A 15606-nucleotide genomic window follows, 5' to 3' on the forward strand; every position below is an offset into this window, starting at 1 on the left:
CTTCTGGCCACGTTTAAAAGAAGTTATACTACAGAATGCTTCCCAGCAAATTTAAGAGGCAAAAAGCAGCAAAAGGTGTTTTAAAAAAACACATTTGGCAAAGCCGAAAACCAGTAACATGCAGTATAATTATGTGCCTTCAAATCCAGATCAGTGACACAGTCCTTGCTGCTACGTCCAGTCAGCAGATTAGAGAAGAAGCCGCTGGAGCTGCCTGCAGCAGGCAGAGCCGCAGGCAGCTCAGGCCTGCCAGCACTCACAGCAGCACTGCGAGACAAGTGAAGAGAAAAGCGTTTTGTATTAAAATTCAGGGAAACTTCTGTTCTGTATCAGTTTGATTTGATAGTTAATTTAACTTTCTTATTTGTGCTCATCCAACACTCGGTGGCTGAATTTTCTTTTTCATGTTCTCAGACAGTAGATGACCTACTTTTCTTGCATTATTATTCCTGGTTTAGGCAGCCTGCCTTCCCCGGGGGCGGAGGAGGAGTGCTGGTGGTATGTTTGTGGAGGATATACAGCTGGGACTTGCTTGGTGGCTGATTCGGAGAGGAAAGGGGTAGAGCTTTCAGTATGGTTTCACAGGAGGTGAAAATGTATTCAGCCTGCGATGCTGCACCCTGCAATGGGAAAGTCTGTTTACAGAGGGGTTTAAAACAAAAATGAGTAATTACTGAACAGCAGAAGAGTAAGTAAACTGCCGGGCAGAAATGGGGTGGAGGAGAAGGTGTGAAGGGTGGGAGGAGTGGGGCGATGGGCGACGGGTGGGGAGAGCAGTTTGAGAGCAGGTGGGCAAGAAGAAGGTGCGCAGGCTGGGCGAGAGCTTCGAGAGCCCCTGGTTGCTTACGAGGAGCGGCTGCGCAGTGAGTCTTTGGAGAAAGGATGGATGTTCAGAAAATGTGTTAAGTGCGTGGTGGAGAGGAGGGAATAAGAAACAAAAGGACAATATGCCTAAAAAACTGTATTTTTGCCAGCATAGGCAGGTGGGTAGCTCAAATTCACCTCCTACACAAATGAGCAATCCCTGCTGCTTTCAGGTAAACACGACTCTAAATGAGACCTGTGCTTGCAGGCTTGCCATGGCTGAGAACTTGTTGCATAAGACCAAGCCTTCGTCCTGGCTGAATGCAAGACATAGTCAAAATCATCTTGTGGGGTCCAATAACCAAAGCAAGGAATCTCCACAGGTCACACACAGGCAGGTGAGAAATGCCTTCAGTAAAGGGAGAATTTCTGCAGTCAGAGAGCAGTATCAGGAGGTCAGGCAGAAGAAGGAGAAGACCTAGGAACATACCACAGAGAGAAAACAAAGTAAAGAATTTTTCAGGCTGAAGAGCTGTCTGGGGCAGGAGTAAGAACTGGGAGTGGGAACAATAAACCTGGCTTCTATTCCTACTCCAGTTGGAAAAAACCAGCCCATCTGTACATTCTTTGTAAGTAACAAAGTTTACAACAAACACTTAAATCCATCATTTTAATTGCCTGACAGAGAAGAGCCCAAATAACCGCTAACTTCACCAGCCAAAGCGAACAATAAGTTATTCCTCTTTCTTAATGCATCTGCTCAACCTTCCTCTGCAGCCCTTCGGGTAGTCTAGCGTAAGGCTTTTGCTGCTGCTGTAACTGAAGCAAGGTGCTTGCAAGCAACTTCAGAGTCAAGCAGTTATAAATGCGAAGGAAGGAAGGGATGGTCTTGCCTTGCAGCTGGAAAAGCCCATGACTTGCAGGGATCTGCGTGGTCCCTGCTGGCCACTGGCTCCTTTCGTGCATTTTGCATATTTGCCCATTGAAATGAATTGGCATTAATGAGATTTGGTGAAAATCATTCCATTTAATACAATGTCTGAAAGTAGTAAACCACCTCCCTGTAAAGGTCTGGTTTGAAACTCCAGCTTTACCTTTTTTTGATACAGCTAGAGAAAGGGACTGAAAAATTATATGAGAAATACTTGAAAGCTTCTTAGTCTAATCCTTTCTTCCAACGCCAGCCTCTCAGGCGGCAGGCAGGTCAGTAGGCCCTGACACAAGACAGTACTTAAATATGTCACATATTATCTCACATAGTTTGTGTACAGCTTCTTGAGCAGTATGAGAGCTGATTACAGCTACTAGAAAAATACACAATGATGATGCACTTAGTAATGGCAAAACCATGTTTGAACGTTTCCCCTTCACTTGGAAATGGCTTTTCTAGTTCTTAGAGCAAGAAATCAAATTACATTATTGCTGGAGATCAGGGAGAGTTGGAACGCCTATGGCAAGAAAAAGGGTAAATGGCCATTTGTTTCCATGTCATCTGCTGAGCAGGTGGAAAACCCAAAATATCCTACCACTGAAGTGGAAAGGCAAGAGATGTGGTGTGTGTCTACTTTATAACTTACATTATTTCACACTAATCAGCCCCAGATGACCAACAGTGAAGATATTTCATGAGTGAATTGATCATTTATGACCCTTCAACACCAGGGAGGCATCAGCACTGCTTGCTGGAAAGCTCACCACAAGCTGCAGTCTCTGGAGACCAATAAACACTTTGGCAAATTTTAAGATAAGAAGACATTTCACATAATTAACAGGCAGAGAAAATGTCACCAGCTTCTCACCTACCCAGAAAGTTGTCACGAACAGTCAGTTTCATGTCTTGATTTACTGACGAGAGGTCCAAAATCTATTGAGGGATCCCATATTTCTGCCCACTACAGGAAAACTACCCCATAAGAAACCAAAGGATGTCATCTTTAGGCTAACCACAATTGCGAAGAAGCCGTTTGACTTAGGTTTCGCACAGGAGTGAGCGTAACTGCTTGCTACTTATCATCCTGCAAGGAACTGATGTCTGTTGCCCTGAGCTACAATAAAAGGCTGATGAGAATTATATCAACATCAAAAGAAGCAAAGCCAAGCCATATAAGCCTTCATCAAAGGAGTAAAGCAGACGTGTAATTGTGTGCTCAAAATGAGTTAGGTTTCTGCTCGCTCACCGCAACCCTACAGTGGCTTGATTGGGCGCTCTCTGCTCATCTGCTTAGCCCAGAAGTGGCCAGCACAGGGAGTTTCCTGCCTAGACCCCTTTGCATTTCCATATTTCTCCCAAAAAAGAAGCAACACAACCCTTGCAGCATCTGCACTGTCATTTGCCTCTCACCTTCCTCACGGGACAACCCCATGTCTCCTAGCACAAAACAGAAGCTCATTAGCTTGCATGAATTCCCTGTAAAATGTGGACACACATACAGCATATGGCCTTGTTATGTTTTCCTCCTCAAACAGATAGCAAAAAAAGTATATTTTTGTTGATCATTTTCTAGTACAAATTTGATTGGGAGTAGGAACATTTTTTTTAATGAACTGTTTATTCTGCATCTGTGTTTCATGTGTTAAAGAGAAAATTCAATCATTTCAGTGTAATTGTTTTATTTACACCAGTTTAACCAGAAAATAAATGGCTACAACAATCTTCTTCTGAGTAAGAAATTATGCAGTTCACACCAGGAGGGTAATCAGCAGTGAAAAAAAGTAATATTTTCCTGACAAAGCTGGAAATTCATGAATGCTTCTGTGATGGGAAAGAAACCAAACATTAAAATTACCTCAAGCCACTTCACGTGACAAAATAACAATGTTTTATTCATGGTCCCCTTTGTCTTTTCTCTTCAAACAAGTGCAGGCCAGGTGATTAACTTGCACTCAAAAGCCTGGTCCCAGAAACAGAAGATCCTTCCTTCCTACTCAGCTCAGCACTTAGAGATCTCAGGGATGCATGTCCATTCTCTCATAGGGTTTGAAGTAGCAAAATCACTGAAGGAGCTTGATAAGTGGTAACATGAATGTCAGTTGTATCTCCTATAAATGGAATTTGATAAGAGATGGGTGATCCTTAGACAAGCATATGGTTCTGCAGGAATGGAGGAGAAGGTCAGAAACCTGCAGCTGCCCCTGGGAATAGAGGAAAGAGCAAAAAAGGGACACCGTGACCTCCTGTGGCACCCACGCCACGTCCTGCACCGCAAGAGGACACTTCTTCAAAAGCAGCAACTATCCGAGTGCCACTGCTGAGTCTCCAGCAGGAGGTGAGCATCGTCCCACCAACGGGAAGATGCAATGGCCAGGCTAGCACAGAGGCACCAAAACAAGGTGGGCATGTACATGATTCCTGAGCACTGGTGTTTTTCCGTGCCTTTCTCAAGGAAGTCTGATGGCTTTGCTTTATTTTCAGCTTTCAGATGACAGCTCCTAACCAGAAGCAACAGAAATCAATACAAGTTGCTCAGTGGTACCTCTGGAGTAGCTGTAAAACTAATTCAGCAATATTATGACCTTGATAATCCACCTTCTCTGAAGTGGGATGGGTTATATCCAACACTTCAGTGACTTTGGACATTTCCTTAGTACAGCAAAGAGCAGTACCGCAGACCAGAGCTGGCTGAGGGGTGTGTATACTGCCAGTGCCTCAACAGCTATAAAAAGGTTTCCATCTGCTTTGTTAAAATGAGGTTGTTTACTCAAAATGCCTTTGAAGTAGAGAAAAGGAGTAGTACAAATCGCACTGGAAAAGGAGCATCTCTATAATAAATCTGGACGGAAATAAAGATGATGATAAATGCTGGTGATTACCCTGGCACCATGCAGACAGGTGGGACTGTGATGGTTTTGATGTCCCTGCAAAAAGCAGCTTTCAGGCCAGAATTTGCTTTTGCCCACAGTGCCAGCACAGACTTCAGTGTCCATCCCACCCAACAGGGCCTTGCTTATTTGAAGATACATTTCGTGTCTTGTGGGGAGTAAAGATACTTACCGTAAGTAAAAATAACAAACTGGCCAGCTGCCAAAGATCACAGCTGGAGGAGCTCTCCGGTAAAAACCTCCGGTTTCAACACTGAAGACCCTGGACCCAAAGCTGGCTGTAATGCAGCTCGGGGGCTTTTCAAAATCCCATCCTCAGCAGAGAGCCTGCTCCTAAGAGCGTGGCAGCTGGGGCACAGGATACACTGGCCTGTCACATAGGGTTGTTACTCCTGTAGCTGTGGGAGACCGACAAGTTTTGCCTTTGCAGGGACCTGCATTTGAAAGGTGGGATGCTGTGATCAAGCGTATCACAGGCAAAGCATGCAACTTCAGTTTCACAAAGGCTTCCCACAGAGAGCTTCTCTCCCCCAGCAATACCTGCACCATCATCATCAAACCCAACCTCAGGGTGTGCCCAGCACAGTCCTGGCACGCCCCAGCCCGCAACAGCACAGCCCCAGCCCATCCTCAGCACAGCCCCAGCAAATCCTCAGCACACAACAGCACAGCCCCAGCCCATCCTCAGCACAGCCCCAGTACAGCCCCAGCATGCCCCAGCACACCCCAGCACAGCCCCAGCACTCCCCAGCACATCCCCAGCATATGCTGCCACTCTGCACCAGCTGCACAACATCTGAATGATACTTAGAAATGTTGTGGCTGCCCAGAGCAGTTCAAAGGACAGATGTGTAAAAGAGGCCCGGAAAGGCAGCCACAGACTCTGGAATAACCTGAAGACTTTTTTAAATTTTTATTGTTCAATGATAGGACATTGAAATGGTGCCCTAGACAAGACCTGGAAGGAGGGCAGAGAGTGGCTGTGGGAACTAAGGGTGCACATAGACACCTTATCTGTAGGGACGGCCTAAGGACAAATGCAGTGCTGAGAAGTCCCACAGATGCAGACTGCCATCCCTAAACGATCAGTCTGCATTTTCAAGGCTATCTTTGCAATGAAAGTGGGTAAACACTGTTTTTTTTTAAGATGAAAGATCCCAAATCAGAGAAGCCCTGCAAAGCTTGAAGTCTGTCTCCTGAAGAAGTCCTGCAAAGGACTAGGTTGGGTCAACAAGTGAAGGGTCACTGAGGCGGCCCAAGCAGTCAAAACGCGCAGTATCAAAGAGAATGAGCTCGTGAGAGTGGCCGTGGAGCAGCTCTGCTCCTCACCGCCTGGGCTGAGCATGGAAAACAAGGGCTAACAGCTAAAGATTTGGGTATGCGCTCAGTGAACTTCTCAAAAGCACCCCTGCAACCTAGGCCCCACCTGCATGAGATGTGTAGGAACTTACGGGGTTTTCATATCCATACAACTAGACACCAAAATGTGTTTTTAAAACTGGCCCATGGCCATGCTGAAATTAATACCCCTATTAGTGATATGGCAAAGCAATGCATACAGCTGGAGTCGCAGCGGCTCTGCGCAGCTCTCAGAGAGGAGGTAGCACCGCAGCACGTATTATAAGGTGCAAGATGACCAAATTTGCAAAGCCAGCATCCTGCCCTTGGCAAAAGGCCTTTAAGCAGAATCCAGGAAAGTATCTGAGATAAAAAAGCTTAAAAAAATGTTCTGAAGTGTCTTTGCTGTTTCACTCCTACATTTGCCATACTGCATATTCAACTTGGTCTATGCTTAGGCGAAATAAATTAATCAGTAGGGCTGCAAAGAAAACATTGCTAATTGAAAGATAAATACACTCCAGAGAAACCTCCTCCAGGAAAGAGCTGACAAAATAGGAAATAGCAGGATAGGAGTAACACATCACTTGAACAATAAAAATAATGGAAACATCAACACTGTTGTAATAAAAACAAATATATCCAAACATTAAGCGAATGACACAACCATTCAGAAGTCATCATTTTTTCATTTATTTAGGCAAAAATATGTGTAAGTACTCAATACCTACCTGCAGGGAAGCAAACTCAATTCTAACATAATTTTAGCAAATAAGCATGATACATACCATTTTTCAGATCTGCAGCAGCTAAATCAATGAAAAACTGAATTAGTGGCAATTATGAAAAGTGAGGGATTCACTGCAAGGTTATTTCTTTCACCTCCTCTCTCCCCTGTTCTCCCCCAAACAGGAACGTACCAGCTTAGCTTCATTTTTTCCAGACACTGAAACTTTCATTTTTAAGCTTTAAATCCTGTTAGTGTGTTTTTGTACACAGCTCATTAGTTAACAGACCTATTCACACAGGTGAAAGATATTGTTAAGTATTTTGTTGACTTAGGATTATTATCTAGGGTCAATGGGGCAAAGCACCTGGCTTCACCTCCCTCTATGCTTTCTGTGGCAGCAGACAAGAAATTCATGGCTTTCTTGGGGCAGTAATTGCTCAGAAGCAGCCAGGACACCTTCAGACCTGGGGTGCTTTCTTTGCACAGTGCTGATGCAGTACAAGAGGAGTTGTGATTCCCCGCAAGGCTCTCACCAGCACACCCGTGGGCAAGGATCCTGGATAGACAGTAATTGGAGAGGGGAGTTCAGCACCTATTCAAGACGTGTCATTTTAAACTCTATCTTAAATAACATATGAGAAACATCCAACATGCAGCATTTTTCATCAGTCAGCTAGAAAGGAGATGAGCTAGAACAGGGTTCTCTGCCAATTTTTGAGTTTCCAGCACCTGCTACAGAAACAGAAGGATTGTTCATAAAACATGTGTGAGAGAAAACTCAACTTGGAGTTAGAGGAGTCTTCTTCCCTTGCCAGCACTTCTATGACTATGGCTATGGGAAGTACTCGCACTTCAGAAGGAGCATCCACTCCTGTGACAGGAGTAAATGTGCAAAAAAAAAAAAAAAAAAAAATTAATTTTAAAAAGATCGGATGAGGAAATGAGAGTGACCCATTAGACTAATGACTGATTACAGCATCTAAAGCTCACAGAGGCTGACAGATGTAAAACCACAGTACTCAGCAGCGCTTGCCAGTGTGCGCTGTTTAAAAGTCATGCAGGATGTGGTCACCTTTCCTTGTTCTCGCCTACAAGTGTTACAAAAACTAAGAATTTATTACTGTTAAAAGAAAGACACTCAACGAAGCAGATACAGAGTTAAAATTGTGTGCTGTTAATTATAAACATGTAAACATTTTTGTTTGCAGTACCCTTCATTTCTCCTCCTCTCTTCACAGAGAGATGCGTATATCCATCCACACATTTACATATAGGGGGTGGGCAAGTGATGCAGTCACATACTGTATGGTAGTGCATGCAAATATATATGCATAATTAGTGTGTAGCTATATGAATTACTTGAAATTTAGGAACATAAACTGTATGACTGAAAGGGACCGAGTCAGCAAGTCTAATTGCTTGCATTGCAGCTAAGATCATTATGGCATCCTTTCAAAAAAACTTGTTGCGTCTTTGAACAGTTTAGGCTGCTTGCTCTGATACTTACCAACAGCCTTCTAAACTGTAGTCTAATTACAGCAGCTCATACACAGATGCTCTCGGGCCAGCCTTGTCCCTTCCCAAGTAACTGTTGTTCACTGTCCTCCCTGACCTGTTTATGGACAGTGTCAGCATCCCTGTCACCTCCTGGCCTTGGTGTGGCTGAGCATTCGACCTGGTCCCCTCCACCCTCACTCCTCTTTCAGATCTTGCTTGAGCTATGGGATTGAAACCCCCTGGTATTTCAGACCAGCTTTCAAAGGGCTCAACACACCGGCATTAATCTGTCCCTATTTCTACCGAGGATATCAGAGAGGCTCACTTTTGCTATCTAGTGGTTACTTCACCCTGTTGCTCATCTCAGTCTGGGGCCCGCCAGAGCACCCAAGTCTTCATCACCTGGATGCTCATCCATCTGCTCTGGATGTGCACGCAGGGCTGCACGTACCTCCCACGCAGCACGGAAGCAGCTTTGCGTTGGGTTTTGTGCAGGATCACTGTGTATCTGAGCCAACTGTTACCTTTCACACTGCAGTTTAAGAACGGGGGGGTGTGCATGGGCTCTGCCCACCTCCATCGCATCCCACACGCGGGTTTCCTCTGGCTGCATGCGCTTCGTGAAAAAGGCATCCCCACACCCCTGCTTTCATCGAGCACCTTTGTGGCGAGTCGGCAGCAGCTCGGCTCCCACTTCACTGGTTTCAGACAGGAGCCCAATGCTTCTGACAAGACAAAGCCCCCAGCGAGGAGTGGGTAGGTTACATTCCCAAACCTAAGCACTCAGCCTCATTTTAAATTAAACTTTAAACTGCCGTACTGAGTGTGACAAATTCAGCATGGAGATCAGTAACAAAAATGGGCTCTTTCCCTCTGCATCCCTTAAGCCCTCGCACAGGTCAGTGCCCAGGAACAAGGATCCCTCCTGTGTCAGACACACCACCACCACATGTTTCCACCACAAGAGAAATTTCGGCAGTCGTTTGTGTGTTCTCTCCGTCTCTCAACTTTAGAAAAGCAGCTGGAAGTTTTAAACTTCTCACAGAAGAACTTCTCACATAAATCCAAAGCGACTATTTAGTTGCTTGGTTTTCTTTTTCCTGAGACAGAAAACCAATTCCTCTGCAGACAATTCAGGATTAAGGGTGAGCTTTACTGCTGCTACCAAGCAGTGCCCGTGGCCTTGTACCGTCGTGCTGCCCTGAGGGCTGGGATCTCTGGCCAGATTGCATCTCCCACCCATCTGAGTGGGACCATGCAGATGTCAAAGGATATATCCCTCCAGACTGAGAGCAGAAATAGCATTTATTTTTCATAATTATTATAAAGAAGGTCCTAACTAAAGAGATCTTCCACCTAACTTCACAAATAAAAATATTGTTTTAAATACTGTTAACAACATCACCTAGTAGCCATACTGCAGAGCTACTTGTACATTGAGGGTGCAGACAGCAAAGAGTTTTGGCTAACATTTATGCTGAAACATTAAATTCCTATAATAAAATGATCCTCCTTCTGCCTGTTTGTACATTGGTTAACTAATAAATACCCTCTTTGTTTCCTTCCGTCTGTTATATGCTGATAGTTTTGTTAGCTTCCTTCATCTCTTTGTTTATAAAATGAATAAAAAGAAATTAGCCAATTTAGGAGTGAGGGAAAGTCCTGCTTTGAGAAAAGAACTACTTGAACTTGACTTTGTGGAAAACAACTTGGCTAAAGAGGAGATGTTGTGAGGAAGCTGGATGGGGTTCTACCAAAAGCTACTTTGATGCTTCTGAAAATTACTGCAAAAAAAGAAAAATGAGATTCTCAGGTTTTATAAGTGCTTTCAGAATTCAGGTTTTGATATCAAGAATACTTCTCAAAACTAAAGCAGGTGATGTGCAGTTCCTCGGCAGCACTGGGGTGGAAGTGATTTCCACCCGCTGCAGCCACCTACAGCACCTCTGCCTGCCGCTGGGCTGCAGCCCACCTTCCCTCGCTCCCTCGCCGCTGGCTGCTGCCTGCCTGCGGGCTGGCGCATCGGGAAGCGTGTGTTTCTCTGTCATGGTTGTCTGAGGTGGAGACCCAGCCCATAGGGACCGGAGGTGGGGTCGGAGTGAGCCTGCCGTGGAGCCTGCATCACTCCCAAAAGCACGCCGCGAGGCCCATCTCACTGCCAGCCAAGCGAGAAGGAGCTTCATAACCCAACAGAAGATGTGCTCACTGCGGTCAGTGAAACCCTTCTGAGACTTCGTTCTCGTGATGAGAAGAGGCACAGTTTTTATCTAACAGATCTACTTTATGCTGCTGTTTTCTCTCTGGGCTCGGCCCAGCTTCCAGTGAGATCAGCGGTAAGATGTGCTCTTATCCGTAGGAGCAGGATGCTCTGCAGTGCTGCACAAACCACTTGGCTACACTGGCACTGTGCTGCTCAAAAGCTATTTGCAGAGACAGAAAAGATAAGACAAATGTACAGAGGGCTACAAACATAGGTCTAGTTTATAAAAAGCTACAAACCCCAAACTGCTGTTCTTTTCTGCTGGGTGCTGCTCACTATAAAAAAAAACAGATGCCACTTCTTCAGGCATGAGTAAGAAAAGGTGAAAATTCAGGCTTGCAGCTCTTTTCATCAGCAGGTCTCCAACACACCCTTAGGGGTGACCACATGCTGTCACTTGCTTTTAAAACACTACACGTAAGAGCTGCTCTTTTCCCCATCACCAACTCCTGGCAAGAGATTTCCCCTGCTTTCCGTCTTCTGATTTACAGTACGGTCTCAGAGAAATATGCTTTCATTGGCCTATTTTGACAAGACAAATTTGTCGTTCCTGCAGTCATTCTGCACTGCTGCGGATCAGCTGGCCAATCTTTGGATAGATGGCACCCAGGGTAAGCACCTGGGCAGGGATTGTGGGGCTGCGGGCATTTGTGCTGAAACGCTGCAGTCTTCATAATCCTCCTGCAGCTGCAACAACTGAACTGCAAACACCAGAGCCGGAGCTCAGCCTCGTGCTTTGTGCTCTGTCCCTCTCTCTGCTTTGTGTGCATTCATCTCCAGTTGTCCTCCTCTTGAGAAACAAGGTCAAAATCAACACAACAACTTCAGAGCTACCAGCAGAACCAAGAGCAGTTTTTCCCTACCCTCACGCCTTATCCACTTTATGCCCCTTCTCAAATGGCACTTGATGATTTTATTTTACTAATTATCAGGCTGTTTTCTTTAGAAAAGGTTCTCTATAAATAAAAATTCAAGATAGGAAAAAAGGATTACAGCTTTGCATCCTTAAAGCAAATTTTATGTTCTCAGCTTTAAATCTTCCAGGTATCTTCTTTCTGACTTGGCTCAGTCAGTAGGTGCAAGAGAGGTTTCTGTTTGACTTAGGAACTTGTTTTTACTTGTAGAACAGAAGTCCAGTCCCAAACTGGTAGTGGCACTGAGGTAGTGGCACTGAGGTAGTGAGTAGGTCTTAAATAAAAGAGAGTGACAAAAATTATGAATTCTACAAAACCTAAAAATTTTCCCCACTTTTCTATAACACATACCAGTAGCAGTTTAAAGCCTACCTGAACTGATCAATTGGTCCACTCCATTAATTTAGAGAAAGTTAAGCAGTGCTGTAAAAAAGGACATTCTAGAATTTTACCAGTCACAAGGACTGGTAAAAATGTATTCCCATAAAGCCATCATTAACTGCTCTTTCTACTATTACATTTCACCCTTTGTGTGTAAAATGTGTTGTAAAATGCAGAAGAGCGAAGAGGATACATTTCTAATATATACATACATATATAGCATTTTGCGTACAAGCGGAGAAATCTTTGCTTAGCAGAATAAATTACAATTATGTTTCATCGCTATAAAGATCAAATAATATAAAGCAATAATTGTGTACAGCCACCCAGGAAGTACAGATACAGAGCAAAGTAAAACTGCTTGAAAATGTTCAGGAGCTGTTGGTGTCACAGTGTACAAAATGCCATTTCACTTAGTATGCTACAGTCTACAGCATTAATTACCAAGCTCTGCTTGGGAAAAGCCTTGCAAGAATATAAATTGCATTTTTTTTGCCTACCACAAGAAACAAATAACCCTTATCAAAGATCATTCATTCCCTGTCACATGGCTGCAGTGACTGATAATAAAAAATAGCAACAAAAATCAAACAATGGAAAAGAAGAAAGAATGAATTAGGAGATGGCATGAGCCTTTCCAAAGGAGCTTTTAGCGAAGTCTGAGATCACTCCTATTATGTGTGCTAGGTCAAGAGCATCTAAGCTTGACGATATTTCAGCAAAGGCATCTGCGGCTGTTCTTCGCCATGGGCACGCCGGGGTCCCTGGTCGGTCCCCATCCCACGGCAGAGCTATGGCCAGGCCAGGCAGGCAGCACACGGGCAGCAGGGAGCCAGCACTGGGGCTGCCCACGCTGGCAGGGGGTCAGGGGGAGGGATGAGAAAAGCCCTGTCTGGGGACCTGAAGCACCGCAACTGCATTTCTGAAATACTCCAAGCCACATACTGCATTTTAATAAAAATCACTTGTTTCCTTAATCAAAAAGCAAGCACATCAGTCTGCTACACCATTAACACCAACACTTTCCTCCTAACTTCAGGAGATGCATGCCGGCGTAAACTCATACTTTTTTCTGTTAAACTGCAGATATTTCATCTCAAAATAAAAGAGTTATGCAACTGCATTTTGTACCCTCTTCGGGACCAACTACTAGACTGACTCCTGTATTACACAGGAGCAAGATGTTCTGTCAAAACTATTAATACCAAATCTTTCAGGAAAAGGTGGACTATTTTGGCAGCAAATGCTCATTTCCAGTGGAGAATAGTCCAAAAGGAAGTCAAAGATCCGGACTCTGAACGCAAAACAAGGAGCACTTGTAAACAGTCGAGACATATTTCCATGCTATGGAGGGTGAACCTGGGGCATTTTTTAAGCTTTTTCTTCATTCATGTATAATCTTATAAACAGCAGCCAATCAAAAGCTTAAAACAAACAACATAGGTCTTTTTGAAAAATGTTCCTTACTTAACAATAGCCAAGAGCTGGGTGTTTCATAAGCAAAGGGAGCTGTGTTACAGCAATCCGCAGGCGCCGAGGCTGCTCCTGCTTTTCCTGGGGAGCTGGGACCCTCCTGCCACCCCATGGCCAGGCACTGGGCGCCTGGCTCTGCCATGCCAGATGTGCTTGTGGCACATCTGTACCGACTGTCCGCGCCAGCCTCTGTGCCCCAAATCAGCAGTTTCTCAGGAGCTGAGATGGAGCTGGAGGTTGGGGATAAAGTTATATTGGAAAAAGGGACACCGGCTGAGGTAACACCACCACAAAGAATTTTCTGAGCAGTTTACGACTCTACCACGCTTCGGTCATGTAGCCTGCGGGGTGAATCGAAGTGGCTCTTTCAGCTCTGGCACCAGCATCCACCTCAGCTATGTCAGGTCATTTCTCCTGGGCTGGGAGAAGTATGGTGCCCCTCTTGATGAAAGGGAGTTCAAGCTGATGAAGTCTCCACAGCCAACACCTAGACTTTGATTTCTACTTCTTCAAGGGGAGAGGGCAGTAGGGTGTCATTGTATTTGAACACAACATCAGACTCAAACAGAGCTCTGTTTGGGGTATGAGCTGTGAGAGAGCTCACCCAGGCCCCCCTACAGCCAGCCCCTGGCCATGTCCCTGGTCCCCAGCAGGTGCTCATCTCTCCACGGGGTCTCTCAGCCCATAAGCACATCAAAGCCAGGACAGGGGTTGCAAAATGGTGAGATATTCTGAACACAAAGGAAGGAAGAGAATTTCTGTTGATTTCCTTGCTCTCCAGCATCACTAAAGGCTAACAAATCCTTAGCATGAGGGAAAATAAGCCCAGTGAAAATAGCTTGTTTTCTGCTTGAAACATCTGTCCATTATCAGGGTATGTCCACCCAGTTGAAGGAACCAGCAAGTGCACGTTGTGGGTAACCGCTGCTCATGCAGACACAAAAAATGGTTGATGCTGGCTGCTGGCTCGGACAAGTTCTTAAAGACAAAATAAACACAAGGATTCTCAGTTCTGCATACTGCATCATCAAGTCCCCATGCAAGAAAACCCACGTGAGTTAGTTCTGGAGACTTTTCAATGAACAGAAGTTTTTATGAACTAAACTGAGCAGGATTCACATAAAGCAACCAGAAGCACTCAGCAGAGGGTAAATACAAGTGACTGTGCCCATATCTTACCATTGGATTTGCAGTTCAGCATATTCTATCCCAGCAGCCTCGTGTGAAGACCTAATCCAAATTCTTGTGAATGACACCAGAAAATCCAATGAAGCCATCACTAAGGCAACACGAACATCCTCACTAACCCTAAATCATCACTTATGCATCACAACAGCCAAGCACCCTTAACTGCAACAACGTATATTCCTTCATTTCCACTGCGTGGCCAACCATCAGAAACACAGCTAACTCAATAGCTCTGAAGAGCACAAGGTCACAAAATAGCTCACTGAAGTCATTCTATAGTTTATATTGTCTTACTTCAAATTTGCACTACTGCCTTTAAAAACAGGAAATTTTCTACTAGTTAAAAATATCTCTATCTCTTGTAATTTCAGTCAGGCTTTGACCTTCCTTGCAGATAAACTGAAGAAGGTTTTTTTGGCTTTTTCTTTTAAGTTAATAAAAAACATTCAACTGGAACAAATGCTTTTCATTCTAACAAGTTAAGACACTGAAAATGTAGCATCGTCTCATGTTGTCCCTGTTACACATTTTGATTTCCTCATCAAATTATAGATGTAATATGACCATCCGGAGTCTATGAAACACGTGGAGGTGTGAATTCCCACGCAGGTTTACACTGCAGGCTGCAGCCCTGCCGGGCGGTACAGGCATGCCTGCTGCCCCACTGTCCTGCTGGGAGGGACAGTGCTACGGGGCCCCGCTAGAGGTAATGTACCAGTGGCTGATGGTACCACTCTAGTTTTATTTTATTTCTAGACAGTACAATGGAGCTGTGTTTTTATCAGGTCCTGGATGCTTTGGTAATGTCAGCAATATTAATACAGCATAAGCTGCAGTGATAGGAAAGGGAAAAGGGGAAAGAAAGGGTGCAAGAAGGCAACTTACGAAACTTAAGGAACTTTATCTGTGAAAGCATAACGTCACAGGGAAATGCAGTCACAACCCCCCTGCTGCTACCATGCCTTATGCAGCCGATTTCATGGAGAAGAATGTTCTTACAGACAATAAACAAACGTACAAGTTTATGAAACAAATTTGACACAGTAAAAACCCCAGTCTTTCGCATCACTTCTTCCTTACTTATGGGGCAACCCGCAGCCTCTTCCTGTATCTCTGAGGCCTCACCACCTCCCACAAGCCTCCCGTAAGAGACAGGCAGAGCACAGCCCTCTCCTGCCCCTATCCGGTGCAGATTACGGACT

Source organism: Accipiter gentilis, chromosome 2 (assembly GCF_929443795.1).
Source record: "Accipiter gentilis chromosome 2, bAccGen1.1, whole genome shotgun sequence".
Lineage (NCBI taxonomy): Eukaryota > Metazoa > Chordata > Aves > Accipitriformes > Accipitridae > Astur > Astur gentilis.